The sequence below is a fragment of the Pogona vitticeps genome, chromosome 2, assembly GCF_051106095.1.
Source record: "Pogona vitticeps strain Pit_001003342236 chromosome 2, PviZW2.1, whole genome shotgun sequence".
Taxonomy (NCBI): Eukaryota; Metazoa; Chordata; class Lepidosauria; order Squamata; family Agamidae; genus Pogona; species Pogona vitticeps.
In genome coordinates, this window is record NC_135784.1 from 136,801,865 (window position 1) to 136,827,877 (window position 26,013).

General features: G+C 40.6%; 1 protein-coding gene across 5 annotated transcripts in view; it reads right to left on the reverse strand.

Annotated features, from left to right (window-relative positions):
- The window catches only part of SLC38A12 (solute carrier family 38 member 12), a 96,445-nt gene that overhangs the window by 33,654 nt on the left and 36,778 nt on the right, over positions 1 to 26,013 (reverse strand). The gene's annotated exons all lie outside the window — the stretch shown is intronic.

Here is a 26,013-nt window from a genome sequence, read left to right on the forward strand (position 1 = left end):
ATTTCTAATTACAGTGGTGCCTCGCTTAGCGATCGCTCCGTTGAGCGATGAAATCACTTAGCGATGGGGTTTTGGCCATCACCAGAGCAATCGCTTAGCGATGGCCTCTATGGGGAAAATTCGCTTTGCGATGATCGCGGGGAAGCGATCATTGCAAAGCCCCCATTTCCAGCCAGCTGACTGGCGGTTTCAAAATGGCTGCCAGAAAACAAGATGGCCGCCCGCTGTGTTGCCTCGCTTTTGAGGCACTGAAAATGGCTGCCGCAATGGAGGATCTTCGCATAAGGTTAGTTTTAAAGCCCATGGGAACGCATTAAACAAGTTTTAATGCGTTTCTATGGGCTTTTAAAAATCGCTTAACGATTAAATTGCTTAGCGATGTTTTTTCGGAATGGATTAACATCGCTAAGCGAGGCACCACTGTATATCACTAATCACTTGTCACCAATAAAGGTAACACTAAGAAATTATTTCAAGTTATTAATGACATTCTCTTCAAATTTTTCTTTTTATGCCCTATTATCCACTCATGTTTCTTTCGTCCAAGTATGTGTTTCCAGTTTTCCATATTAGGGCAAGACTTTCATTTCTTGGAGGAACCCTTGTTTTTTTGTAACAGCTTCACACTGCTCAATAACTCTCCTGATGGAATTCTGGATTTTGTGGTTTCTGCTCTAAAAACAGATTTTATCTATTCTATTCCATTACTGTACTTTTAAATAATAAGCATTCTGGAAAGAGCTGACCCTTATGAATGGATGCTTCTAATTTTTTTTTTAGCCCCTCTCTCATTTTAAAGTTCCTTCTTCTGAAGTCACATACAACTCTTGGACTTCTTTAGCAATTTTAAAGCAATGCATACATCAAATTTGATACCACTGTGGTAACTGTTTTTGGTGGGTGTGATCATTCTACCATCTCTATTAGGCCTGGTACCAGTTGGATTAAGTCTATGGTCAGCTCCCCTCCGGTCTCTTCCATGACTGTTTTAAGGCATGGTCCATTTAGATAGCTAACCTTTCATCACACATACTGATTCAGAAAATGCAAAGATAGTTGAAAAGTCACCCATTAGTACCCTATCTCCTCCTTCCATAATTTGCCCTAATTATATTATAAATTGTTTCAGCAGAACTGCCCCTCATTGAAGACTTTGATCTAGACATATTCATTACCTCACTAATAATTATTTTTATGGAAATTCAGTAAGGAAAAACCTGGGAATTCAGTAAGCAAAAATCTGAAAGAAAAGAAGGCATTGTGCAGTATAAGCCAGGAAGACAAAACTCCGTTTGCAAGCTTGTGATAGAAACTGTTGGAAATGGTCCCTTTTTTCGCAAGTCCTCAGCTCTGGAATTAGCCTCCCAGAGAATGTTTCTTAGAGGCATTTAGAACACTCATTAAAAGATGCTAAACTTTATTTTTCTTATTCCAGGACAGGCTTGGATGAAAAAAATGCATCTTTCCCCTAAAGTAAAACTGTAACAATTAAATGTTGTATAAAGGTAAAGGTAAAGGTTCCCCTTGACAATTTTTGTCCAGTCGTGTCCGACTCTAGGGGGCGGCGCTCATCCCGCTCTTCAAGCCATAGAGCCAGTGTTTGTCCGAAGACAATCTTTCCGTGGTCACATGGCCAGTGTGATTTAGACACGGAACGCTGTTTACCTTCCCACCGAGATGGTACCTATTCATCTACTCACATTTGCATGCTTTCGAACCGCTAGGTTGGCGGGAGCTGGGACAAGCAACAGGCGCTCACTCCGTTGCGTAGATTCGATCTTATGACTGCTTGGTCTTCTGACCCTGCAGCACAGGCTTCTGCGGTTTAGCCCACAGCGCCACCACGTCCGAAATGTTGTATAATCATTAATAAATACTTCATTTTTTCCTTGCACTTGTTGCTACATATGTATGCTTCCCTAATTTACCTAATAAATTCACATCTGAAATTTTGATATATCTCTTGATATTACTACAGCCTTTATTTCCTTGAATCATTTTTTGCCTTTTAAATTAAGGCATTAAGCTAATTAGCACTACCACAAAGAAGTTTTAAAGTACTGAAGTTTATAATCTCAATGTGTCAATTATCTGTTGTTTGTTTTCTTGATTATTTAAATCAATTAACTTAGTAGTAAACTGATTTGTTTGAAATGGCACCACACATAAAACTGAAACTATTGCTTATACAAATTCAATAACTAAATTAAATCCAAGAATTCAGTCAATTCTTTCTATTCATGAAGTTTATCACTTTAGATAGATTCATTTTCTTAGAAGACACTGATGAAAAATTGTTCAAAATATCAATTCTCTCAGTAGTCTATTAATGTATCCAGTAGCATTTCCTCCCAAAGTCTTAATTTTGGGGTTGATCTTGAAAAAAAATTGCTTCTCTTTATTGCAGTGGATATTCGGTGGGTACAATTATTTAAAATTTAGAAAGACAAATGTCTGCAACACTGCAATAGCAATAAAATCAATCTCTTCTTGATATTGTGCTGTTTATATTGCTATTAGCCGCCCAGAGTGGCCTGGTTGCCAGATGGTGTGGGATATAAATCCAAAAAATAAATAAACTATCCCACACACTACACCAGAACACAGACAGAATTCTAGCTCCTGTCCTCTGAAGATGCCGGCCACAGAGACTGGTGAAACGTTAGGAAGAAAAACCTCCGGAACACAGCCAAACAGCCTGAAAAACCTACAACAACCATAGTAAGGTTACTTTGACGATCATCCCCTTAATTCAAAAGTCAAATACACAGAACTCTGTTACTCACATATTGGCCCACTTATACCTAAGGCCTATAAAGGTTAATATAAGCAGAGTGTTTAACATAATAACTCTTTGTGAAAACCTTTACACCCTTTAATCATCCCGTCTGGGATGAAGGGAAAACACCTTGCTGTTCTACGTATTACCTTCTATGTTATGAGGAGTTGTTCAACATTCCAGTACAGGAAAAAAAGGGTGGGGAGAGATGCCTGATGCTTAGAAATGTGCCCATCCTTCCCAACATCTGAAATACTTTAGAATAATTAGCAATATAATTTATGCACTGAACAGCTATCCACTGAACAGTGACTCACAGATGTAGGTACACAATGTACTTTTATTCAAATTATTCTGTACCATCTTTCATCACAAATTATTCCAGGACAACTTAAAAAGACAAACAATTCCAAATACGAAAGAACAATTTCAGTACAAAAAGCCTACTCTATACTCTGCATGGATTTCTAAACGTTAAAGAATTAAACAACACGCAACATTGCTCATGAACAACAGTTACAAGGAGATACACTTTTGGCCATGTTTTCAATCACCTCTTATCTGGTATAAACAAGATAGCTACAAAAGAATCGGGATATAAATATCAAACAAACATGTAACAGTTATCACCCAGTTGTAGTATCTTCCAGAGCCTAAAAGGAATATCAAATCAATGAGTTCCAAATTTTGCGAGTTTTTTTTATTTTTTTATTTTTATTTTTTGCTTCAGATCAGCCTCCTAGATGTAAATAATTTTTGGGACTCTTACTAATGTCCCCAATCTCTTCAACGTATAAGAAAACTCCTTCAGGTTCCTTCCACAGAATACCTTGGTGTGGGTTGACAAGAGAGGGACATTTACATGATCCTGCTTGTCAGTAAAGCAATTGTTTGAGAGGCAAGGTGTCTTTGCTCCTAAAATGGCTATAAATAAATCACTGGTGTGAAAATTCTACATTAATAGCAGGGCTCACCTGGCTAGTTTTCACTCACTTGGTTTGAAAGGTACTTGCCCATACACAGAGTTCATTCTACCATGTAGATCAGGATCGGGCAACTGTGACCCTCCAGATGCCTTTGGACTCTTATAATCCACTGGCCATTCTGGATAAGCGTGTGGGTTGTAAGCCAAAAAAAGCTGGGTGGCGGTGATTTCCTACCTCGATGTAAGGACTGAAATATACTTGGCTTCACAGTTGACACATAAGGGGCCTCTGCTGTCTGAGAGAATAGTTTTTCTTTAGTGCAGCCATTTTTTTCCAGATTCAAATTGAAGACTATAGTTCAGTGGTTAACGACTAGTGGTTTGAAGGCTAAGGGAGAATGTGAGTAGGACCAAATAGGCATCGTGTTGCTGTGTTCTGAAAGCAACCTACAGATGCAGAATAATCAAGCAAAAAAAAACACCCTGGACTATCAGCCAAAACATATGTCGTCACTTAACCTATGCAACGTTCCCTCATTGCATAGACATACACGCACAGCATGCTAAGGAGCTGTGACCTCTTGTGCAGATTTGCTGCCATTTGGGAATGAAGTACTACTCAACTAAAAGTCTCTAATTAACTAAGCACAAGAATAATGAGAAGAGGGCTTAAAAGAACACTTAAAGAATGTCAAAAAGGATTCAAATTTATCTGAGTATGGACTGAATTAAATGAAGGCATCCCATCCTGGAGGGATTAATTTTTTTAACACGGCAAGAAGGTGGGGAGAAGATTATGAGTGAAACACTGATTCTTTTAGATAATATTTTCTTTCCTTCTCCTTCTACTAAATTTCTAAATATAATGAGTTTATGTATGAACCGACTGTATTACTTTTGTGTGCACAACGCAAAAAACAAAACAAAACAAAAAAACAACCCTAAGACAGAGATGTATACCTTTATTGGAAAACATTTCTATTTAATTTCCATTTCACCAACTGTCAATTTAATCAACATGATGGCATGGACTGATAGATCAGGATTTGCATTTTTTGTTACTCTACATTAAACTTGACCCAGTGCAGATACACCAATTTAGGGAGTGAGTCCTCTGCCGCCACCCCCCACCGCCTCCTAAAGCTTGTTAGATTTTTGTTTCTTTATTCTGAGGTCCAACTTACCTTTGGTTGGGAGAGGAACTATTCTTCCCTCTCATTCTAGATTCCGTCTCTTCTCTACATTATTAAACCACAAATACTATTTGGTTGGCCTCCAAACACTTGTTGTGGGAGATTTATTTATTTAATTTAAAACATTTATAGCCTGCCTATATCACAGGGTGGGTTACACAGCCGTATAAAATGATTTAAAACACAACATTTTAAAACAATTTGCAATTAAACAATTTAAAACACAACATTAAAACATTAAAACCACTCATTAAAACTTGTACAAGCCACAATCCTCAATGGCCAAAGGCTCTGATAAATAAGTATGTTCTGACATGGCACCAAAATGCCGCCAGTGTTGGTGCCCTTCAAGGGGAAGGCATTCCAGAGTCAGGGCGATACTGCCAGAGAAAGCCTTCCCTCATGCCTCCACATAATAAACTGTTCTCAGTGGTGAAACATGGAAGATATTACTGACTGGGCAGGTTTCTGTAGGTAGAGGCACTCCTTCAAATATCCAGGACCCAAGATGTTTAGGGCTTTGTAACTCATCATCAACACCCTGAACTCAGACCAGAAGCATACTGGCAGCCAGTGCAACTCCTTCATAAATTGTGTCATGTGGGTTCTGAAGGATGTTCCTTTTAGTAGTCTAGCTGCTATGTACTGGACTTGCTGCAGCATCTGTGTCATCTTAAAGGGTAGCCCCACATACGAGTGCATTCCAGTAGTCTAACTGAGAGTTTACTAGAGCATGGATTATTGTGGCCAGGTTACCCTTGTTGAAGAATGTTTGTAACTGGCAGACCAGTCAAAACTGACCCCAGGCACTCGAAGCCCTTGAGCTCACAAGAGTGTCTAATGACAAAAATGAATCCAGAAGTACCTCTAAACTATGGACCTGCTCTTTCAGGAGGAGTCAAACTCCCTCAGTCCTTCAGCTCAATTTGAATAGCATTCTAGGGGGAAAAAACATTTTCCTTAATAAAAGGGATTGGTGGAAATATTGGTATGACTATGAAACAGGTTTGGAGAGCAAGAATTCATAACAAAAGAAGAGTAGACATCTTCTGACTCCCATATATTTATATTTCATTTCTTTGTTTTCCTTTCTTAATAATACACAGTCAGGCTGTTAATAGAGTTCTCCTTCAAAAGAGATGATTAGCTCATACATCAAAAAGAGCTAAAACAAAGAGACGAACAAGGGATGTGGATAATTAAAGAACAGGTGTTCTCTGCAAATTACAACACACCAGAATCAACTGGCAAAAACAGCACCTTGGTCCATCTTGATGAAGGACAGAAAATCCCCAGCGGACAAAGTGACAAGATATGAAATCTGTAATTGCCTCAGATCAATGGTTGCTTAGGGGTCTGAAGGCCTTTCTGGCAAGCTTTGTCTAGACACGTATTTTTGTCAGCAAACTCATGAGAAAACTGCTGCCTGATTTCTTCCTGATCAGTTGCTATGGGGAGAAGTGTCAAAAGGGTTTTTAAAGTAAGCCATTTTCAAATTGTTTCCCAATCTCACTTCTGCATGGTTATAAATTCTCAAGCAATCTTCACCATCATCTCACACTTATCAGCTTCAGAACAAATCTTCAAACACTACCTTCTTCAAGTTCCACCACTCAGCTCATTACCAGAGGGAACAAACACAAATCACTGTGCTTGAATTATGGATTTTCCCAGTCTCTTTTATTAAGAAAAAATAACTTTTGTTCCCAAGAAGATTTTCAAATTGAGCTGAGGGCCTGAAGGATTGGAATACTTCATAATGTTGGGCACAAACAACAAACATACAGCTTTAATATTAACCCACATTAGTTAGCACTAATTAGTAAATCTCATTTAAGAGAAGAGGCAGAGTGCACTTTACTTCAGGTAAATGCAACTGCCTTTATCATGCACAATTCTGCCCAGTACTCAGAAAAACATAATCCCAAAATAAAGCTGTCACACCCCATGAGATCTAAGAACAAATCACTAGTAACGAATCAAACCATTACCTCAAGATAAAATGGTTTATTTTTGCAATAAAATGTTCCAACTTGCCCCAAAACAACAATATAACTGATTTTAAAAGCAGAAAGATTCTACCACAAAAACTCTTCAAAAGTTTACACAGATACCTGAAAATAGACACACACTCTATTCAGTCTTTATCTCTTGTGGCAAAACAGCAAATCACAAAGTGTAAAAAGTTACTTACACAGCAACGACTATTTACATCAGGAACATTTTACTCATGAGTTGGGATTTAAAAGTGGCCCCCATTACAGTTTAAGAGAAGGAATTAAAGAGGCAGGCCTCTGGGGTGGATTCAAGCTTTCCTTCTATTAAGTGGCTCTACCCAAAATCATGATTTGACTAGCTGGTATTGAGATGAGGCACCTAGCTTGGTGGGAATCAATTCTTCAGGGGGCAGACTCCAAAGATCCCAGTTCAGGAGTCCCTAATGTAAGAAGCCCTAATCTTGCAAGCTTTGTTTCATCTTGGCCTGAGCTGGTTCTCCCTCTAGTAGGGCCAAACATAACAGACAATTCCTATCCAAGTCTGAATCTGGAGCACTGTATGAGGAGAAGCTTCTGATGATAAACTATCTTTATCAAAATACGTTAAGACAATGTAGCATGCCCAGGTATACTGAAAGGGAAAAGTATACTACTTTTCTAAGATTACCCCTTCTGCAGCTTGAACCACTGCCCACTATTTAACTATAAGCTTGTCAACGGGATTTAGGGCTAACTGCTCATGGGCCATTTAAGCACGGCTGAAATTCTAAACTGCTGCATGTTTACTGCTCAAAATCTACCAAGTTTGATGGCTTCACAGGTAGCCGACATCATCTCATAAGCAAGGCGCTGATCACCTTATTGAAAGAAATCACAACATTTACTACCCTCATGCCCCTATTACAGAAGTCACTGCAACTACATATATACTGAATCAATGATGAACTGCAAGCGTAAGAACGGGAGCAGAATTTCTTTTGAACCTGCCCACAGTCTGAGGGGTCTTTACAATGTCAGTTGATACATTTCTCCTCTTCATCAACTCTGGTTGTAAACAAAAGCACCAGATGGCTTTTCACTGTTCATAGTTAATGATACAAAGCAATAAGAAGCAGAATATTATTTCCCCCTAGGCAAAGCTCTTCAGTGACCTTTAAAAATCAATTTATATATCTTTATAAGATACTGATATGAAACAAATATTATTTTAAATATTCTTTTATGAGGCAAATATTGGTTATTTTAAAGATTCCTTTACAGAAGATCTACAAGCAATGAAACAGTTGAATAAAGTACAAATGGTGTAAAAACAAACAACCCCCCCAAGCATTCCCAAAATGCTCCCAGTTCAAATTCAAGATATTGCGGATAACCTGGTATTTCAGCAGACTTCCCTCCCAAGTTTTAAGATCTGCAGGGGGGGGTGCCTTTCCTCTGTGTCCCACTGTCACAGTCATTCCATCAAAACACCAGGTGAAGAAGAAGCGAGTTTTCTTGGTGGCAACATCCTCATTATGCAGTGCAACTCCCTTTCCTTTGGAAGGGGGGATATAGAAAAAGTGTGGGACGTGGTGGTGCTGCGGGTTAAACCACAGAAGCCTCTGTGCTGTAAGGTCTGTAGATCTTCAGCTGTAAGATCGAATCCACGCAATGGAGTGAGCTCCCGTCACTTGTCCCAGCTCCCGCCAACCTAGCGGTTCGAAAGCATGCAAATGCAAGTAGATAAATAGGAACCACCTCAGTGGGAAGGTAACAGAATTCCGTGTCTAAGTTGCACTGGCCATGTGACCATGGAAGATTGTCTTCAGACAAAACGCTGGCTCTACGGCTTGGAAACGGGGATGAGCACCGCCCCCTAGAGTTGAACACGACTGGACAAACTGTCAAGGGGAACCTTTACCTTTACAGAAAAAGCAGCCCTGAAAATGAAAGTGCTTTTAAAACTGAGTATTGAATAGTGGGTGCTAGATCAAACCAATCCTGAACTCTCTAGAATTAAAAACAAGTGAACAACTGAGGTTGTTGCATTTCAAGAACATTATGAGACAAGAATTATGGGGAAAGATAGTAATTTGGGGAAAATATAAAGGCAACAAAGAAAAACGAAGACTTGATATGAGACAGAATAACTCCATAAAGGGTTGATTTTGCAAGAGCTGAGCAGGGCTGTTAATGAGAGGACATTTTGGAGGTCACCAACTGTTTGGATTGCCATAACCTGGAAACAACCTGATGAGATATACTAAGAAGAGTCTATCCTGAGATGTTCCGATAAAATTAATTGCATTTGTAACTGCTGTCAAGTCAACTCTGACTTATGGTGACCCTTTTCAGAGTTTTCGAGGTAGAGAGTACTCAGGAGTGGCTTACCATTCCCTCTTCTGGCCATACAGACTGGCTCTTCTGGGAGGCACACTGGGGAATTAAACCCCAACCTCTAGACTCCACAGCCAGACATTTAACTCACTGAGCTATCCAGATACAATATAGTTCAGTTATAGTATAGGATATAAACATTTTAATTAGTAAATAAATATTTGCATTAAAAATGCTTGCCATTTGCCATGAAAGGTGACATTTACAATGAACATTACCTGAGGGGTCAAACGGCTGGGAGGAAGATTGATGGCTGAAAACTGGTCAGAATCTTGTACATCAAACTCCAGCAGCTCTTTTCCTTTAAAAACTTTGTGAACTTCTTCCGACCTGAAGCTCTCTACTCTGTGCCTTTAAGGCGCACTGATCTTTCAACAGGCCAGGCAAGCAGAGGAGGGACTGAAATCCCCCAGGAGGTTGGAGAGTATGGCTATGATCGCCTTGGCCTTCAACATCTCCTCCACTTAATGCTTTGGGTCAAACCAAAACTAAGTGGGTTTCTTGTTAAGTGAATGGTTTTGCTTATTTAATATTAATGTTCACACTAGTGCAATGTGAAGACCAAAGCATTAATAGCTGTTCTCTGGGACTATACCTTTTCTACAGATAAGAGACATTCATTTTCACCTTCATCAAATCTGGCACATTTTAACAGGAATCAAATTTAAGATTGAAAGGGCCCACAATGTTTTTTCTCAAACAGCACACATAGGCCAAAATCACAGCAAACAGCAAGCTTGCAATCTGTAGTGTAAATATGCTTCTACTATTATTTTTGCAGTTGAGGGGGACAGGAAAAAAAGACGGGGACTGCCAATTTTCTAAGGTGACTGCTATTTAATTCCTCACTGGATGTATTTATAGTACAGTCTCTTGTAATCACTTTAGTGCCTCCTTGACTTCTTACCTTCACCATTCTGTACTAACCTGCACTAGAATAAAGAGGGGGAAGGGAAACAAAGGGCTACAGAGAAACAGGATTAAGTACAGTATGATAATGACAATGTCGCATGCCATGTGACTGGTCTGCAAGAACTGTATTTCACCTCAAAGCCTGATAAACTGTTTCACAAAAGTGTGCATATCATTTAGCAGTGCCCCCATGTGCTGGATTAGTCAGTGTTGCTCTAAGTGTTGCTTCAGCTTTGAGAAACGAAGACTGAGGGGAAAGCTGGTAGCACTTTTCAAATACAGAGGAAGGGCAGGATCTGTTCTTGACCATCCCAGAGTGCATGACCCATAATAATGGGCTCAAGCTATAGGAAACCAGATTTAGGCTGAATATCAGGAAAAACGTCTTAACTGTTAGACCAGTACAACAATGGAACCAATTACTTTGTGTGGTGGTAAGCACTACAACGCTGGAGACATTCAAGAGAAAATTGTGCAACCATCTGTCAGATCTGCTTTCATTTGGATTCCTGCATTGCTCAGGGGGTTGGACTCGATGGTTTCTATGATTCTAAGACCTAAACAAAAACAAGTGGAGGGGAAAGCAGGGATCAAAGCAACCCTGCAGCACTTTGATCCCTTTCCCCCTCCACTTGCTAAACCCTGCTTAAATTTCTTAATTTTGGGTTAGAAAAGTGTGTGTGTGGGGGGGGTGTCTTATACATGGCGTGTCTTATACATGGGAAAATACAGTACTACTTATACTGGCTTGTACTACAAAACTCAACAAGCATGGCTAGAAGTGTCCAGTAAAGCTTTGCTGTGAACTCTGTGCATAACCTCTGGATAGCCACTATCCCCATATGAAATCCTCATTTTTTTTTAAAATCTGAAAGACATGTTCCAAATAGAACTGTCCATTTGCAAAGAGATGGACATGAAGTGCAATAAATGGCAAGATCCTTACTTACAATGAAATCTGAATCTACTGTGAATTTCTATTCTTAATACTGTAGATGCAGGATCAGGTAGTCTTTAATCCAGATACAGCATTTTCTATTGATAAACATGCAACATCTTCTTGCAATGACCCCAAGGGGACAGGCTTCCCCATCAGTTACTCAACCAAGCACAGCAGAAAATGAAATGTCCTTAATGGATATAATAACGGGATATGTGGTTACAATAAATGCAACCAGATGTTAGCTTGCAATGGCAAGCAGCAATGAAAAAACAAGATGGGAAGGTTAGTTCCCGAGGCTAGAAATAGTTAAATTTGTTACTAACATGAAAATTGATGATCTTTTTGGTTATAGAGCAAGCAGACTGCTCCCTCTTAGTGCTTCTTTCCTGAAACATTAAGAATTGAAATCTTAAGTGTTACAGGAAATTGTAAGAGATGATAAATTCAAGATTTTGTCCTATATGGTGCTGGGGTGGAAAACTTTTATATTGAGGGACACAGAAAAGCAATGCAAAAGAGAGTTGGAAATATTCAATTATGGTAGTACTCATACAACAGTGTGTTCTGAGGAATTCTTTTTGCGAAATGTGTATCAGTCAAAGGAATAGCCCCATTTACTCTCCCTCTCATGGAATTCCAAAACACTCCAAGGGAAAAGAAGTCAGCACATGCCTGTTGATCTTTACTGCCTCCACTATCATTCCATGCTTCATCCGACCATCTGCTGCAAACTAGAAAGCCAAGAAGGGCCTGTAGCAGAGTCCACCACACAAATTTTCATGTATTTGCACTCATCTGAAGAACTGTGTCTGAAGAAAAGGATTTTGATTCACAAAAGCTTACACTGAAATATATCTCTAAAGCGCCACCATGTATTTTTTTTTACTCTATTTTCTTCCCCTCCCTTTTAAATTTTGTTACCATCGTAGGAAAAAATGATTCCCTTCATTCTGATTTTGTGGCTTGGGAGTTCTTATTTCTCATCCAATCCAGTCATTATGGAGCAGGGGTGGGCAAAGAAGTAGCAATAACATACTGTATTGTCAGAGAGCTCTATTAGTAACAGTGCCATAAGCTAATTACTTGCTAGTGAAGTAAGTACTGAGGCACATGAGTCCTGTTTGCAAAAACACCTTATCTGAGAACCAAGACTAGACAATGTATCTGGACAAACACCTACTATGCCTTTACTCTACTGCAGATTCCCTCCACCCAAAAAGCCATATTCAATATGCTTGTACATCTTTCATAGCATACACAGTACCTCTGCATTTGTTTTTCTGATTATCTGTGCCAAAAGTTTAAATATCAGTCTTACAGAGTCCTCCTCAAATGTTTTGTTTTTCAACAAATTTAAAAGTACTTCTAGGCATCCCACAGGCCAACTGCCAGGGTATTCTGAGCCCAACTCTCCACAGAGGAGCAGTACCTCCAACACCCCGTCCAAACTGCCCAGAAAGATAACATGGCTAAAAGCCACTGAGGGGTCCAACCAGTAACAACACACTCCTATATCCAGTTCCTGGTGTCAGTCATCCAACAAGGAGACTACAGTTGTCTCAATCTCACAACCTGTCCTGAAGCCAGACTGAAAAGCATCTTGACAAGCCTTCTCATTCAAAAATACTTGGCGCTAGAAGCTAAGCCACCAGAAAACAAATATCATCACTGTCGTCGTCTAGTCGTGTCCGACTCTTCGTGACCCCATGGACCAGAGCACCCCAGGCCCGCCTATCTTCCACTGCCTCCCGGAGTTGTGTCAAATCACTGTCAGCTCCCTAGTAAACCAGGGGCTAACTTGGCTCCACTCTATGGGAGGGGACACTTAGAAGCAATCCTAATTACCAGCCTGACCATTCCCCATTTCAAATAGGGCTTCAACGGTACCATCTGCTAAGATGACAAGACACTCTCCAACAGCTGTCAGGGAACTGTTGACTATCTGCCTCCTGGAGCAGAGCATCTTAATAAACCACCCACATCTAACCCTGCAGAGGCTCCAAGTTCCAGTGAGTCCAAATCTCACAAGCCAGTGATCTACCCATGATAACGGAAGTGCAGAGAACTCCTCCACACTCATATCACCATTATCCTGTTCAGTTGGGAAAGAAAGGTCTGCAGTGTCCTCAGCATCATGAGTGGGGCCAGATACCACTTGGAACAGACTCATGCAGGACCTGAATTTGTGAGCCACTCCTAGGAAGGTGGTTTTGGCATGGATGTTAAAGTCCCTCACCACAACAAGCCAAGGAAACATAGCACCACCAGCTCAGGAAGGTGGGCGGCACACCAAAAAGAATTCCTATCCTGCCCCAGGCATCCACTTTCAGAGGCACACAATCAACCGAGAAAACTGTAGCATCTGGTAAGCCAGGTGGAGTCATGACAGAGCATTTTGACTCTGCATCACTGCTCTGACCTGTTGCACAGAGAACCTAGGTGCACAATCTCAACCGCTCCCCCAGCCCCTTTTCTGGTTAAGCAAGCCAGGGCTTTTTGATATTAGCCAGTCAGCACATTCATCCAGGATTGTTGTTCTCTCATCACTGACCAGGCATGAGACAACAGCGCCTTCAACTTGGAGGCCAGATCCCAGGACCATCCAGGCTATTTGAATGAGGAGACAGATGGAGAGCAACCAACACACCACTAGCCTCCTCTTTGGCATAGTTTCATAGCCACTGCCTCCGTCTGTGTCTCCTCGTGCACTGCATAGTTCCAATAGCTACTTCCAGTTTTCCTTCAGTACCTTTCCTCTGATGGAAACATATTACGCTGCCAGCAGACCGCAACCTTAAAACTCTTCCAGTGCGAAGAAACAACACACAGATGTGTGAAAACATTGCTGCAAATAAGCAACAACGCATGCTAGATTGTAAGCCTAGAGATGGCAGATCAGATTGACATTTACTGGAGAAGACTTTGCTTGTATTGGGTCCACCAGACTTCCAACAAAGCTGCATCATGCTTCAAAAGGACAGGAGTCCAAGCACCGGGACAGGGAAGCAGTGTACTTCACACTCCCACAATTTCTCCAGAGAGATAATGTCCTGCTGAAGTTGGGGCAGGGCATCCTCTGTAAGATCCACTTATGTGACATGTTATTTCAAGTGTGACACTAAGCATGTGCTTAGTGTCACAATTCGCAAGACACCAAGGCACATTTAGTCCTGCCTCTGGCAAGTTTCCTGCTAGATATACCTGCAAGAGAAAGAAGCCACACAGGCTCTCTTAGGAAGTCCAAGTGTTCCAGCTCCCAACTACTCTCCCCCAACTAGCCTTCTGTTGTGCAGCATCCACTTGATGCTATATAAATCCTTTTGGCAAATCCTGACACACCACAGTTACTAAACTCCTAAGAACTACTAATCTCTGAAGGTGGTGAACAGGTGCCACAATGTGGTTTAGCATGGCTAAACTATCAGCATGCATTTGTGCTCACTTCAAATAGGATGCATCCTCCTTGAGCTGCATGCCCAGTAGGTAAGCAACCAGGCTATGTATCTTGGCATAGCCACACAAGATAAATCTCTGTGCTCTGCAAACATCTTGCAGATGGTGCGGTGAAGGAGAAAGTGTAAGAATCCTCTCTTGTGTACTCAGAATCAAAATGACTGACAGTATCATCCAGGCTTCAATTAAAATAAAAAGCACATTTTTTCTAATCATGAAGTGCCAAGATAGTTCTGTGCAAAAAACACATTAAAGCCCTTTGTTATCGATCTCTCTGTGAAGAGAGACAAGGTAATCCTTTAAAGCCAGCACGATTCCTTTTTGTCATCTTTTTACTGCCCTGTTTACCTGAAAATAAGACTTAGCCTAAAAATAAGCCCTAATATGATTTTTCAGGATGCTCGTAATATAAGCCCTACCCCAAATATAAGCCCTAGTTAAGTGAAACCCCATCCTCCACCACTGTGCGGCAAGCAGAAGAGGACATGACTGTATTTGAATAAACATAGATTGTACATGGAAAAAAATAAAGCATCCCCTGAAAATAAGCCCTGGTGCATTTTTGGAGCAAAAATTAATATAAGACCCTGTCTTATTTTCGGGGAAACACAATATGTGCACTGCAGATTCAGTCTCGATCCTGGAATCACTGCACTGAGATCTGTACCCCTTATAATATTTTTGCTGCCCCAGCTCAACAAAGGAATTTAAAAAAACATGTTCACTATCAGAAACTGATTGTAAATGGGTCTGCAGTTTACACTTACTGTAGCTTGGAAATCAGGGGCAGGGGAGGGAAGAAGAGTTTGCCACTATTTCGGGAATGTCAAATTAAATGAAAGCCCAGATTATGTAATTTCTATGTCTGCAACTCTGATTTAGGGCTGGAGGTAATTAGACCGAAAGAAAAGGCATATAAAAGTGTGGGCCTATATATCAAATGTGTCTGAACAGCAAGCAATGATGTATTCATCAAGTTAAGAGAAGACTAATACCCGAAGGGAAGAGAATTGAGATTTATGCTGTATTAATGAGGCCTTCATGCTAAGTTTCACACAAGAAGTACAGAACTGCATTATTTTACACTAAGTAAAAGCAATTCATTCTAAAGTTAAATTGACAGCTATCCTAGCATTAGGAACAACTTGGTTGCTAGGTGCATGAACAGATATTTCTCCAAACTGACACCAGTGAGCTAAGATCTTTAGAAACCAGTCTGCCATAATTATGGCATGGACAAATACTGGACTTACTTGCATGTACACTGTATTCAGATAAATGTACAAAATTTAACTAAATAAAAGATATTTGGTCAATTTTGGAGTGACTCCTTCGCAGAGGAAAGAGCTGTTTTTCATACACACATCCCACTGGATTTTATTCTATTTGCAGGATTAAAAAGAAGATCTGTGATTTGAATTAAGTAAAGTGGAGGTTGAAATGAATACACAGCATGATACACTGTGTTCCTGCCACCTAAGGAGAAAGCAACTGAAAGCTTAATGACCCAATGACACCCAAGAACTGCTCTGGATGCTTCCACCACAGAGACACTAAAGAGGGTCCAATGAGATCACCATGATCTGTATATTCTCTTGCAATTGCTACGCAAGCCATTTCATAGAGTTGCAGGGCAGAATGAACAACTTACATTGTTACAGAGATAGCCTTTTTGCGCTTTTGAATCATCTTTTTTCCTTCTCCTCTCATTCAGCTTAGTTTAACTTCAATGAAATACTATATTATGCATATCCTGCTCACCCCGAGGTTGAAACCTTTTACATTTCCTTCCCTTTATCGGAATTTGTCAGAGAACCACAAATGGGCAGATAACATATTCCACATGGAGCTGATTGGAATATCTCTTTACAGATAAAAGGGTCAGCTCTGATCTGTTTTTCCAATATTTGGGCTGGGGGGGAGCTTTCCACACATTTACTTATTGCTTTCCATCTCACTATCTATTCCTTAGATAGTTCAAAATATTCAAAAAGACTCCTTCTGTTCAACTTATGCACTCAACAGTTCTTTAGTCAATCAGTGCCACATGTGTTATGTTTATTTCCTACAGTTATGACTAGAACTAGTATTTCCAATCAATATTCCCTCTAATTTTCCACCAGCACTGAGAGGAAACCCTGCCCCACACAAACAAAGTTCTGGCTGCAACCAGAACCAATGAGAGGCAACACTAACTGTGGGTGCACGGCACCAATACAGAGCTGGGCAGCCATGTACCCATGTAGCTGAGAGAGAACGTTGTTACTACAAGGCATCAACCCAATGAAGATTTAATCATACTGAAACCCGCCATGCTGAAACCAATCCAAAGGGCTTAACCATGCCCTTGACATGCAAGTCAACTGACAGGATGAATACCATTTATTGACTGATTCCCCTCCAAGCACAGACAATATATTACTCTGTAGCTGCAAGCTTCCCCTTAGTATGTCATAATGGAGTCATGAAGAGCAGAGAGGAGGATTCTCCGACCCTCAATTCTACAGTATTTAGGCTCAAACAAGAGCAGCGTATAAAATCACTTCTTGCTCCTCTCCCCATCCCACCCCAGCTCAATAACTGTAGGTCTCCTGAACAGGAACACAAGCAGCCACAAGGGGTGAAAGTAATTTTCTGAACAGGATTTCTTGTTTTATAGTTTGAAACTATAGTTTAAGCTTGGTGTTTCAGGGCAAAAATGAAGAACAGTTAAGTGAATCATTAACGTTTATAGTAATCTTACTTAACACAACATTGTTAAGCACATATTACTATTTTTGTAACTAGTATAGTATCAAACTGCTTTGGTCTGTTCTAAGAAAGTTAGTATTTTAAATTACTGGCTCCAATTGGCCCAAATCTTGTCTGGTCTTATACATGGAAAAATACGTGTATACGTGTATTTCTTTCATTTGCAACACTCAAAGTATTAAAGGAGCAAAAGCACAATATAAATCATATTTTCCTTCTATCACTGGTTTACGTAATTTAATTCCACAGGCTCCTATTTTTAAATGAGTCCAGAATCATTTATATTTCAGAATGCACTCTAGTTTTGGCAAGAGGAATCTGATGAGAAGCATGCATGAACAAACAAACAACTTTACACGATGTTAAGCAAATAATTCTGGAACACCTGTCCCAGTATTCAACAGTGAACAACTTGCTGGTTTAAAACCAAGGTTAAGGCTGTGGCAATTTCCTCTGAACCCCATATTCCCCCAGGTCTTCATGAGGTTCTCGCCCTTCTTCTTTCTTCACTGCCACCAGGTATTACTGCCTTAATACAATTTAAACATGGAAACATGTGTGCTTTTAAAACTTAAGTCATTTATTAGATCAGGGAAGTTAATACAGTGGTGCCCCGCTTAATGACGATAATCCGTTCCAGGAAAATCGTCGTTAAGCGGAAACATCATAAAGCAAAAATAAAAAGCCCATTGAAACACATTAAAAACCTTTCAATGTGTTCCAATGGGCTTAAAACTCACCGTCCAGCGAAGATCCTCCATACAGCGGCCATTTTCGCTGCCTGTATAGCGAGGAATCTGTCCCTAAACACAGCGGGGAGCCATTTTATTTACCTGGTGGCCATTTTGAAACAGCCGATCAGCTGTTTAAAAAATGTCATTTTGCGAAGAATCGGTTCCTGAAGCAGGGAACCAATCATTGCAAGGCGAAATTCCCCCATTTAGACCATCGTTTTGCGATCGCAATTGCGATCACAAAAAGATCGTCGTAATGTGGATTCATCATTATACGGGGCAATCGTAAAGCGAGGCACCACTGTATATAATTAATATTCCATAAGTAAATCACAGGTTGATAATCACTAGTATTTGAATGAAAACTACTATAACTTTAAACCTCTTTTAACTCTCTATTCCATTCATAGTTCTCACAGATTTCTAACTCACTCTTGGTTCACTTTTAAGTTTCACACTGTCTCTCACTACCAGGAACTCTCCTTATACTCCATACACTAGCCTTTATATCCAGCCCCTCCCCCCTTGGCTCCACCTTCCGTCCTCTCTTTGGCTCCTACTCCACTGTTCTGCTGTGACGGACAGGTGAGGGCAGGGCTGTTTGCTACAAAGGCCAACTCCTGTTACCTCAAATAAGGGACATTAATGTTACTATCTTGACAGATATTCCTCATGACAATTTCAATAGTTGTGTGTACTGTCACAAAAAATGTGCTTGCTTATAACATACCCTCCATGCACCTACACTTTCCCTTGCTCTTTAAGGCTAAAATCCAGGCAGGAAGAATGGAGATTTACCGTGTGTGTGTGTGAGTTGACTTAACTATAAATATACTCCTGTGATGTTTTAGAACAGTACTTTGAGATGTGCCTTATTTATCTTCGATGAAGTAAGGATTGCTTTAAACTGATATGATACAAGCATTTCTCTTAAGTCTCATTAGAGAGGCCAAACACAAGAGAACAGAGGTTTGCACTTTTATAGTTGTGCAGAAGAGAAAATTTCTTCAGCTATAACTGACAGTTCTGAAGTCTACAGACTATTATGCTTGCAGAGGCTTTCACTTGTGACACACTTACTTGGTGAAACATTGGTGGAGCACAGCAAGAGGACTCAGATAAGCTTGTCCTTAGCAGTACCAAGCCCATACCCACTCCTTGTTCTCTTCAGAAGACACATTCACTCTAAAATATTACCTCATAACTCTAAAGGTTCACTCTCAATAATCAAAGGGCAAAGGCTACATTTTTCAGTATCACAAGGGCAGGACAAACACCAGCTGTTTAAGCCTCAAGGCCAATTCACATACTCTCATTTCTACCACAGAGCAACAAAAATATTTTGGAAATGTTTACTTTATAAGACTACACAAAAACATTGTGTGACCTGTGACTTCCTTAATGCATTTAGCACGTATCTTCAGCTAGACGGATGTGCCTGAGTTTCAGTGAATGTGTCCTACATCTTTAGGCCTGAGTACTAAGATCTAAAGCTGGAGTGGGGATGGTCTAGAGGCCATTTTTCTGGTGGCTACAGCAGCTCTTCAATGTGAAATGATATAACAGGAAGTTTACTTCTAGATTGAAAACACACACATTGTAAAAAAAAGGGTGCAGAGACATATTTCATTTTAAGGAAGCACTGCCATAGCCATGGGAAACTAGCCCCCGCCAAACAAAAGAAGGAGGGCTCAGAGTGTGCATTGGGTCAAGGGCTTCATGATTTCCCTTCTTGGACTAAAACTGTGTTTTTAAGATGTAGGCTTCTGTGTTGATCAGAGTGCTCCTGAACATACATTTTGACTGTTTTTATACAAGTAAAAATCCAAGGCAAACTCTAGAAAATCTATCACTTCATCTCTAGCTTATCAAAAGCAAAGTGTGCTGCTTATATAAAGCGTGCTGCTTATATACCGCCCCATAGTGCTTCAAGTACTCTCTGGGTGGTTTACAAGTTAATTATGCAGGCTACACATCAAGACAAAGAGCTTCTTTGAATTATAAGGCACCTTTTGCTCTCTTCAGATCAAAGTACTTTTGGTATGTATCCATTACTTGGAGCCAGATGGAACAGCTGCTATAAAACCCATACTTGCCAAAAATCTTCATTGAACCAGTCTGCACTCTGCCCAAGGACCAGTTAGGTTAAATAGTGATAATACCCATGCCAATTTGTATTGATATGCAAGGAAAACCAACTGCATGAACAGGCCTACAAATTGTATTAAACAAAGAAAATAAGTTCTTTAATAAGAAAAGTGAACAAAGCAAGAGTGCATACAAACAAAACTCCAGCTATATTTTAAGGAACCAACTGATACAACTTCTCACACATGCACAAACCTAGTATTTCTAAACACTCATATTTCCTTGAAGACTCTACTAAATTGGAGGAGTCTACATAAAGAGGAAGATGAACAATTGTTCCCCATGTGACTTTCTTTCTAAGGGCTGCAGAGAAGAAACTTGGGTGCTTCAGGTAACAGCTTGGACACCTGTATGGGCTACAGATAAATATGAAGTGCTCACACGGAACACAGAACCACCAATATGTGCATTCTTCCTTCCTCCTCCCTACACAAAGCTTTATAGTACCCACTTCCTTCAGTAAGATAATAGAGGAAGCACAAACTCAGCCAACACTAAAGCTGAAAATGCAGCTCTATCTTTTATATATATATATTATTAACAGCCAAAGCCAGTATGGAATTAACAAGGATCGATCTAGTCATAAAAATGGACGAGAATGATGAAAAGGAGTAGCGCAGTCAGAGGAGTAAAAGATGGGTCTTAAAACTATCTGTAGATCTTCTCAATCCACACTGGCACTGGCTTACACTTACACACAAGGACATCAACACATATGCAGCATACCCAGATGGTGATGGGTTAGGTTAGGTTAGGTTAGGAAAAACAATTGTCAGTATTTTAAAAAAATAGCATCAAGCATGGGGCAATGACATGCAGTAATTATAGAATAGTCATGATAGACTAAGGTTATGCAATGTTCAGAAGCAATATATGAATATTGAGAGAGTATCTTAGATTAAATAATTATATCTTACAAAAATAAGATGCTTGAGATCAGATGGCAATTCATGAAGTTCATAGACATTTCCCAAAAACTGAGACCATTTCATTCAGTGGCTGAAATCTTGTTCCTAAGTGTAGTAAGTTGCACAAGACTAGGCCCACTGAATCAGTGGAGATCTGATGGATCACCTCCTCCATAAAATCTTAGTTCAAATGGGCCTACTCTATTTGCAACTTACTTTAGCACAGACACATTGTAACTAGAATAGGCCTATTTGAATCAACAGAACTTACAGAGGACTTGACTCAAATCCCCACTGATTCAATGGGCTTACTACACTAAGCAACAGGATTTCATCCAGTAATTGATACCGTTAGTCAAGACTCTGATTTCATTGACAAATGACCAACATCTATTTCTAGGTTGTATGGCATACATGCATATGACACTCATGAAAAATCACACAGTGACTAGGGATAGGACAATGTATACCCCTGGAAACTGAGAAAGGACACATAGGAATTGTGGGTGCATTTATCTCATTCAGTTCTATGGCAAGTAGCACCAGCATGAGAGGAAGAAAAGAAAAGATACACATTTAACTCATGAAGCATTTAAGCGTTGGTGTTTCCTGGTTACATAAATCAGACCAGGATTGCCTCATTAGACAGGCACAGTTCTACTTGCTCAGTATTCTAATCAGTGTCAGGCGGGGGTGACATTGTCCCTTTCCAAAGGGAAGTAGTAGGTGCTTACAAGTCCTCATTTTATTCACTGCCCTATAATGCTTCCAACTGGGATAATCTCGATTAAACCATCTGTGCTCCACTCTTAACTCAGTCTGTACCTGCTGGGCCCCCTGTAACTCTGCAGCATCTGTGAACCTGTATGTACTGATACCAGTCACTGTTCTGATTAGATTAAACCTTCAATCCATACTTTGACTGAACAGATGCACTACAATGTCTCAAAGAGCACAATCCAGGCTGGAAACAACATCATCTGTATCCAATGTTTTCTTTCATAGCAACAGTGAGCTTTACAACTGTTATTCTACATCTGATATCACAGTGTTGAGATACAGTAATTATTTACTCTTCTACAGTAGTGGTTCCCAACATTGAGTAACCCAGCTGTTCTTGGACTGCAGTTCCCAGAAGCCTTCACCACCAGCTGTACTGGCTGGGATTTCTGGGAGTTGCAATGCAAGAACATCTGAGTTATCCAAGGCTGGAACCACTGTTCTACAGGACAAAGTTCTGTTTACCCAGTTTTCTCAACTGGTGAAAAGTAGTCTGTGTTTGCCCTTGAAATCAAGGTAGCAAACCAGCTTCTAAGCATGATTCAAATTATGGTTTGTGCAAAAGAGGAAGTACCTAATTCAAGAAGATACAGGAACATGAAAGCGAAAGCACTGTTCGTGTAGCACCATGTAATCAGTTCAGTAGGTTGGAACATCTGGCCATGAAGCCAGAAGCTTAGAGTTCAAACCCCTGTTGTGCCTCCTTGGAAAGGTACCAACCAAGATCACCCAGAGCATGTGTTGACAATATGGTTAAATATCCTGTCACCTTGGTGGCTTTGGGCAAGCTACATAGTTCTAGAGAACCACCAGGAGAACAGACTAGGTAAACACTTCTGAGTACCTGTGAGGGTTGCCATCAATTTGACAGCAGATCATTATATAAGGAGCTGATATAGATGAAGAGCTGGCATAGCTATAATAAATTATTTCACTGCACATAATTAAAATTAATCAACTCAATTTTCTCTGTTATGTGATAGCTGAGAACCAGATCACTTTGGTTTCCAAGGACAAGACTCAGCAATGAGAAAATACACTAAGACTATAAATTCTCTGCTTTAAGCATAAATATTTTGCACTGTTAGAGTTAAAACAGTCACTGTCCCAGCTGAGTTGCAAAGAACATACCATAACAGCCCAGCCTTTAAATACATCTCTCTCTCTCTCTCTCTCAAAATAACGAAGGCTGAACAGAGCCTAAAACAACATAGGGGGAAGAGATCAATTCAAGCATCTAAATACATAGCACTTTCTATCACCTGTTCATTTTGTGATACTGTACTTTCAAACGAAATTTGCAAGAGAGATGAGATAACACTGAAATTTGTGCATGATAAAGGTTAATGTAGGCCCAACAGACTGTGTGCAGACAGTACAGTCACACTTAGGTCTGCTGAGTACTATTATAAATGCTACACAGGCAGGCAACTCATCAGAGAGCAACTTAATCTGTCTAAATAGTCTCATTATGTACATAGCATTCAGTTTCCATTCTTTAGCACAAGAACAGAGACCATTTCCAAAGGACTCTGGGGACATAAAGCCATGAAATAGGGTTTTATCTCAATCATTCACTCATCCCCTTTTCTAGCTCCAAATGCAATGTTGAAAACTTATTACTGCAATGGAAGGGGAGGGATAGGAGGAAAAAAACAGGGACCTTGGGAGGGAAACAGGCAAGCTCTTCTAAGATACAACATCTCCAGTTCATTCAATATTTGGGATCATAACTGATTTCAAAGCAAAACTGCAAGTATTTTAAAGAAGCAAACACCTCATGAATTTTCTTTTCTGGATGTACAATCTCCAACTGATGAGAAAAGAGAGTGCATCTTGAAATCATTGATCAAAGTCTGTAGACAGCAACAGCTTGGGGATATTTAAAAAATCTGATGAGATGGCTGGAAGAAAAGGAGAAGGCAGCGGAGACAGTAGCTCCAGTTTCAAGGTGCAAAAAGTTACGATGAAGATGAAGCCGGCGCACACCCAAGACGCACCGCCACTTGCATTCGTCACCTTATCTCGCAAGGAGGCGGGGAGGAGGATGCAACAACCTTTTGCTTGTTTTTGGGCTGGATCATGTTTTTGTTTTGCTTTTTAGTCCCTACTGGGACAGAGGTTTTTGGGGGCTGGATCATTTTTTGCTGTGTTTTTTTTTTAGTCCCTGCTGGAAACTGCAGCCAAGGTAGCCTCACCTTGCCAGCCAGCCATCCCGCCTGCCTCTGTGGCTCCCGTGTCGTGACAGCATGAGTTTCTCCTCAGCAACAGCCACCTCCTGCTTCCCCACAGCCGCCTCCTCCGCCCCCTTTTTCCATGGGTCTCTAGCGGCCGCCATGTTAGGTTGGAATGGTGAACTGGAGTTGCCATTCCACTGAGAGGGACCGGCTGCCGTGGCCTTGTCCTTCGCCTCCTGGGGCGTGTGGCTGGGTGAGCACCCCTGCATCTAGACTCTTCCCCCTCCCCTTGGCCTGGGCTGATGGAAGAGCCTCAGGAAATGGTAGATGGGCTCCCTCTTCACCTGCAGGGAATCCTGACTGGAGCCAGTGTGGTGGCCGTGGCGAGGCTGAGAGTGCTGGAGGGAACTGGGAGCTGCCTTCGGCAAGGAGGTGAGGAAAGACCATGGAATGCATGGGACTGGGGTGGGTGGGTTTCCAGCCAGAACATATTAATCGTGTTTCAACGCATTCCTATGGGAAATGGTCCTTTGAGTTACAATTTGAGTTATGACCATCTTCTGGAACATATTAAGTTCGTAACTCAAGGTACCACGATATGGCAGAAAAATATCCAGAAAGAGCATGCAGAGCTCACTGTTCTGAAGAAACATATTCAACTTAGTATGGGAATCTAGCCCACTTTCAGCATGGGGGAGGGGGGAATCCCAAGCTTTCTTCTTCTTATGCTGGAACAAGACTGGTGTAGAGACTGCTTCCACATGTGTGCACCAACATATTTAGTGGGTGTTGCACACCCCCAGCTCCTCTGTTTTCCCTAACACCCAGGTTTGCCTTTGGGCACGACTTTTTCTTTTCTTCCTTTTTATGCTGCCACTAGAGGATATTCTCCTCACTATACCAAAGATGAATACTGAATCAACGCTGTCAATTATAAAATATTTATTTACTGATTTGAAGGTGAAACATATAAGGAAAATCATGAATGTTCTTGTAGTATTTATTCATTAAATGTGCTTTGGACTTTAGATAGGTTTACTCATATAGATTGACTTTAATCACGGTGTTGCAATATTCAAACTGTTTATTTTATTTCTTATTACTTTTAACTCCTTCAGTTCTCAAATACCCCGACTTTCCAAGTCCTTGTTCTAATCCTAACCAACTTGTCTAAACGCTTTCAGTTCCCCCCTCTCTTCTTCTTCTAACTCTCTAACTGCCCTAACTGTCCCAAACTGTCTTTTCTCTCTCCCCCTAGTTCTGTTGGTTCCGCCCATCCTGTTCTGTCATAGGCTCCCACACCAGAACTCTAACCTGACAAACAGGAGTGACGTGTGAGCTGTCCATCACAATGGGAAACCTCAAGGAAGCAAAATACATGCTGCTTGATTTGAAAACAATTCTGTGCAAAAACACACAAAAAACCTCAAGCTGATATAGATAAAAAGCAATGGACAGTGCATGTAATTAATGATAATGGTAAGCAATGATTCAATGTGTGTGTGTAGTCTCTACAAGATCTTAAGAGGTCTACACATGCCCATCAACCTTTCATGTCCTGCCAACAACCCCCCAATTTTTTTTCCAAAGGAAAAAAATGGGCCTATGATGGCTAACAGCACTTTTGGGAGGCCAGAACTGGTCACACTGCTGTACTTACATTTAAAGAAACTTTGGTTTGAACTTTGAATTTGGTAAAAGAGCTAAGTATCTGAAAAATCTGACAATCCCAAAATATCAACAGATTTTTTTCAAGAGCCAGATTTAACTGTCTTAGGTAAAGGTAAAGGTTCCCTTTGACAATTTTTGTCCAGTCGTGTTCAACTGTAGGGGGCTGTGCTCATCCCTGTTTCCAAGCCATAGAGCCAGCGTTTGTCCGAAGACAATCTTCCGTGGTCACATGGCCAGTGCGACTTAGACACGGAACGCTGTTGACT